The sequence below is a fragment of the Chenopodium album genome, chromosome 17, assembly GCF_948465745.1.
Source record: "Chenopodium album chromosome 17, dcCheAlbu1.1, whole genome shotgun sequence".
In the NCBI taxonomy this organism is placed as follows: domain Eukaryota; kingdom Viridiplantae; phylum Streptophyta; class Magnoliopsida; order Caryophyllales; family Amaranthaceae; genus Chenopodium; species Chenopodium album.
Window position 1 is genome coordinate 24,211,943 of NC_137850.1, and position 5,747 is coordinate 24,217,689.

Sequence of the window (5,747 nt, forward strand, 5' to 3'; positions counted from 1 at the left end):
TATGGTTACCATAACCTTGGTTATGATTACCATAACTTTGGTTATGATTTTGGCTACTATAACCTTAGTTGTTATAGTTACCTCGGGAATTTTGGTTCCCATGGTTCCTATTACCACCACCTTGTTTGTAGTTGTCAAAATTACCATGGTTGTTGTAATTCCTATTCCATTGACCTCTTTGATTCTCAAACCTAGAATCATTATTATTTGACACATATTTCACATGCTCATTCACATTTCCATCTTGATCATCACAAACATCCATACATGCATGAGGGCAATTAGAAACATCATGATCATACGATCCACAATCATCACAAAACAAGCATCCACTAGGCATGTTACTAGAAGAGGGAGGGGGTTGAGAATTAGAAGACATACCTCTCCCCTTAGATTGAGAGGGAAGACTTGAAACTTGGTAGGTAGCACTTTCCAACTTCGCCTTGATAGCGGACATCTCCTTTCCCAACTTTGTCATTTGTGAGGATAGATTGTTGATTGCATTTAGATGATCAACCGAGTACACCGATGAGCTACTCTTGCTAGTTGACTCTCTTTCTCCATCTTGCCAATCTCTATAATACCTCACTACGTCTTCAATTATGTCTACCACTTCCTCTTCCGTTTTATTCATGATAGGACCTCTAGCTCCTCCGTCTAAACATAATTTTCCTTGAGGACTAAGGCCTCCATAGAAAATTTGAATAATTTGGTAAGTAGAAATTCCGTGGTGAGGAAATTCTCTTTGACACTCTTTGCATCTCTCCCATGCTTCATAGAGACTCTCACTAGGCTTTTGCTTGAAACCTTGAATCAAAGCTCTAGCCTCCGTCGTTTTCTTTTGTGGATAGAAACGGGATAGAAACTCCTTGGTCACTTCATCCCATGTCCTTAGAGAATTCAGCTTGACCTCCTTGTCTAGCCATTCCATGGCACGCCCTATGAGGAGAAAGGAAAAAGCTTGAGGCGGATGAATTCTTGGGAAATTCCATTCACCTTGATAGTATTGCAATATTTTTCGAACTCCTTGAGATGATTTAGCGGGCTTTCATGCTTGGCCCTGCTAAATTGTCGCCTCTCTATCAAAGTGATCATTTCCGGTCTTATTTCAAAGTCATTTGCCGGTGTTGTAGGTGGAGCAATCCCACTATCAAATCTATATGCACCGGGAATCCCCAATTCTTTCAATGCCACCCTTGGATTTTCTCCCATTCTTGCTTGTTCCTCTTTTTGTGGTTCTTCTTCACTTAAAGTGGTAGGGCTCAAAGATCGTCTAGCACCCCTTAACCTTGCAATAGTTCTCTCAATTTCCGGATCAAATGGCACCAGTGAACGACCACGTGCTCTATGCATAAAATCTCAAAATAAATGTTTAGTAGCACGGCTACAAGTGTAGCCTAAAAGAAAATCATTTTGTATTTTCAATTAAAGATGAAATAGACTCAACAACTATAACAAAGCACCAATATCATTCCCCGGAAATGGCGCCAATTTTTACGTAGGGAAAAGTAGGTTGTTTTCTACCCTTTCCTAGAGCCAAACAAAATTTAAAAACATTCGACCAACCTAATACGAGTATATGGTAAGTCAAGGGTCGAACCCAAAGTAATGAGTAGGTTCAAGCTATAGCCTAGGTCAAGCTACTTCGAAGATTGTCAAAAGATAGGGTTGGTAACTAAGGTATCGAGAAAGCTAGATAAATCGAGAAATTCAATATACTAAACACTAGGGATATAGGTTCCACATGCAAGCTCAATGATTATGCTATTGATGGGTCACTCAATTAATTTGAACATTAAAAAGGACAAACAATAGTTGCAACTAAAGGAATCCAAAAGCTATCTCCTACAAAGCAAACTAGGGTTCACTATGAATGGCTAACTAGGAAAGTCACAATCAAATTCAATCAATTAAAGCAATTCTCAAATCAAGCTCTTTCTTTTTTATTTTTGCTCTGTCTTTTTTTTTTTTGCTTTATCATTTTTATTTTGATAAGTGTGGGCAATCCCGATCATGCGGTCTATCACTCACTTGGCATTCATGTTTCTCAGGCACGGTACCTAACACTCGATAAGAGACGCAATCTAAGACGTGTTCATATCAAAGACATTGGAACACTTGCCCTTTTGCACACTTTTATATTTTTTGCTTATTTTGAATTTTTTTTTTTTTTTGAGATCTAGGTAAAATCACTCAAGCTTTTGTATTTGCATAAGTTGCACACCATCCCTACCCAAGATTAGGTAGATGTGGGTTGAGAAAATAAAGGTCTATCGTTGGACGAGGCTCAAAGTGATTTATCAAGAAAGGATTGTATATTTGAAGGGTGAAAGGTAATATGATATGGCTACAAGGGGTGCCTCTAATCATAAGTATACCTTGTGCTTAGTTCGACATTGATTTTTTTTTAATTTTTTTATTATTTTTTTTAGAATGCGATGCAATGATCATATGCAAGAAGAGAAATGCTCATTTATTAAAAGGAAAAAAGAAAAATCCTACAAAATAAATCTAAGGAAAATAAAAGGTGCCTATGCTAGAGTTATTGGGGCAAAGGAAGAATCGAAGAAATAGAAAAAAAAAAAAGAGTCACGAAATCTTGTCCGTTGAAGCTCGCCTCGTGTCTTGTGCTTTACCATCACTCGGTCTTCTTGCCGGCTGGAGGTATGGAAAGCTTGTTATTATCGATCAAATATTGGATGGCTTCTTTTAGCTTCCAACAGCTCTCAGTAGTATGACCTCTACCTTGATGGTACTTGCAATGTGCATCTGGGTTCCAACTAGGCAATCTCTTCTCAGGTGCAGGATCTTGAATAGGTCCAATCGAAGGCAGTATCATAGCTCATCCCAATAGGAGTGAACTCTTTCCTTAATTGCTTTTTAGATCCTTGGTTATCCATGGCTAAGACTTCATTGAGATCAAAGGTACTAACGTTGTTGCTAGAGTGGGTATTTTCCGAAGAAGAAGGATTGTCGCTCTTCTTTCCTTTCCAGCCACTGTTTTTGCTATTGTTAGTAGCTTTTTTCTTTGCAAGGTCATCTTCAATATTAATTCCAATGTTATAAACGGCCTTGAAAGTATTCAAATTATGTTGATATTTCAAATGCTTCGAATACTTGTCTTGAAGGTTCTTGATGAACATCCTTATAGACTCCTTTTTAGAAGGGACCTCGACCATATTAGTGGAAGTTTCTCTCCACTTGTTAAAGAATAAGGTAAACCCTTCGTTTTCTTTTTGCTTTAGCATCTCAAGTTGTCTATGGTCTGTTTCAACTTGAATGTTGCACTTATATCTATCAATGAAAGTGTTTATTATTCCATCCCAAGTAGAGGCCTTCTCTTTATCAAGAGAAAAGAACCAATGTTGACAAATAGTTTCTAGAGATAGTGAGAACAAAGAGTGAAAAATATTCCTATCAATCCCCTTAATGTTCATTATAGTTTTAAAAGCCCTTAAGTGAAAGTAAGGATTGTTAGTTGGCTTAAACTTAGGGATGTCATTGGCATTGAACTTCTGCGGAAGAAGCTCCCTGTCCACAGTGACCCCTTATGAGCTAATGCCCTGGAACCTATAATCATTGGAGAGTTTGCTCAAGCTTTCTTGCATGAGCTCCATTTGTTGTTGCTTCACAGGGTCATTGATTTGAAGGGCCATAGCCTTTATCAATTCAGTTATGTTAGCCACGTCTTTCCTAAGTTCGTTGACTTCCTCTTGAGTTGCCATTATCTTCTTAGCTTTTCTAGTACTTGAAAAAAGGTGTTGTCCTTGATTAATCTCCCTTCTCTCCTTGACCAAGTGCTGTGAAAAGGGAAGTTATGGATACTTTTTGTTAATTATTTGACTCAATCTCTATTCAACATGCAGTAGATGGAAGGAGGTAGGAAGAATGTAGATGGAGAGATATGAAAGAATTAGTAATTGAATGTACCCCCAACTCAAATGATGGAAAAATCGACTCATGCATGAACCTAAGACATGCTCATGATGACATATACACAAAGTGTGTGCTAAGACTAGTGAGTGTAGGTGACATGTTTGACTCGTGTCATGACCATGGGACTAGACTATGTGACTAGACTTAATTAAGGACTAAACTGATCAAACCGATTAAGAAAATTGATTAATTAGACTCGTCGTGAAGACTCGAGCAAAAACATGGACTGTCGCCGGAGCAACAGGACTGTCGCCAAACGCTAAAGACCAGCGCCAGACGGCAACATTGTCGCCTGGCGCTAATCACTAGCGCGTGGCACTATAGCCCAAACTTTTACGCCAATGCTGGAACATTGGTCTGGGACTGTTTCTAATATTTTAGTCTAAAGGGACAAGCCTAAAGTCGTACTAAGTCAAGTTCGATCAATTTATTTAGACTTTAATCATTTATTAATTAACTAATTAATTTAGCAAAGTCCTTTAGTCATTAATTAGTTTATTTAAACTCATTCACAAGTCAAACAAACGGTTAGTGGAAACACATATAAGTTATACACAATTAAATAATGCACAAGTAGTGAAATAGTCACAATATGATACAATGAGTTTGCAACCTAACCATGGCTCTAGTTCTCTAAAGTTCAGGATATAGGTTATTCGAAGAGGGTCCATGGTTATGAGTCCGGATGCACCGCGCGGAAGCCTTACCTTTGGAAGGGTGGGCGCGAGTGGATGGGACCCCGCGAGTTAAACTCGCTTCCACGGTTTGGTAAATTCAACAAACTCGGATGTACCCTTCGTTGCCAGGAGCGTTTGATTGGGTAGATGGAGCGTGAATTCCCGGAGGGTTATGGCCATATGTAGAACACATATGGGTTTCAGAAAAAAGGGAAAAAACTCAATCAAGAAGTGAAATCGAGTAAACAGTGCTAAAAACTATTCGAAACAAGAAGGTAGATTTCTGGCTCAGTATTGGAAGAATTCAGCGCGAGACAACAGTGCCTGTCGCCACACGATGGTACTGTCGCCAGACGACAATTACTGTCGCCAGGCGACAGAGCCATCGCTTGGCGATGGCGCTGTTTTCTTAGCGCTAATTCCTACATGCCTCAGCAGCTTTCTGTTCTTGAATTTTCCAGTTTTTCGTAGCGTTATTTCGATTTTAGTTGTGAAAGATATTTCCCTAATTTCCTACGTGTAAAAATCCTATGTTTTTGACGCATTACAGATGGTCTTTCAAATGCGGACCTTTTTATGCATATGCCACAATGTTAATCAAAATTACGCACATGAAATACTTAGAACTTTTTGAGTCTCATCCACTCATTCTAAATCATTGACAAAATAAATTTTAGGAATTAAAATAGAAATCCTCCCAGTGGAGTCGCCAAAAAAACTGTAGGGAATATTTCAAGCATCCTACACTTGAGCCCCACTGTGATCATACACTTAAGCATGGTGGTGTCCAAAGGGAAGGAAGTTAGAGTACAAGAGTCGCCAACAAGTTTTAGGAACTTGTAAACCGTTCACAGGGTGAAGGTTACACCCCTTCACGATCCATGAGATTGCTAATTCCATACGTCTAGAACCATGATTGGATATTTGGGGATGAAGGTACAAATCCAACCTAAAAGAGATTGAACCTGCCCTAATAATAGGCCTCTACTTCATTCTTCTCATATTCATGTGTGCTTTCTGACTAACATGCAACCAATAAATTAACCCTAAACATCTATATTGGTTGAATATTAATGCACAAACAAAACTATTATTGGCGATCACTTGAATTATAATCATATTAGCCTAAACAAG

General features: G+C 38.6%; 1 non-coding gene across 1 annotated transcript; it reads left to right on the forward strand.

Moving 5' to 3' along the window:
- The first annotated feature begins 722 nt into the window (after positions 1–722).
- Positions 723–828, forward strand: LOC145590294 (small nucleolar RNA R71). Its single transcript, XR_014101930.1, has one exon. It is a non-coding gene; the product is annotated as a small nucleolar RNA R71 (small nucleolar RNA).
- Positions 829–5,747: the final 4,919 nt, after the last annotated feature.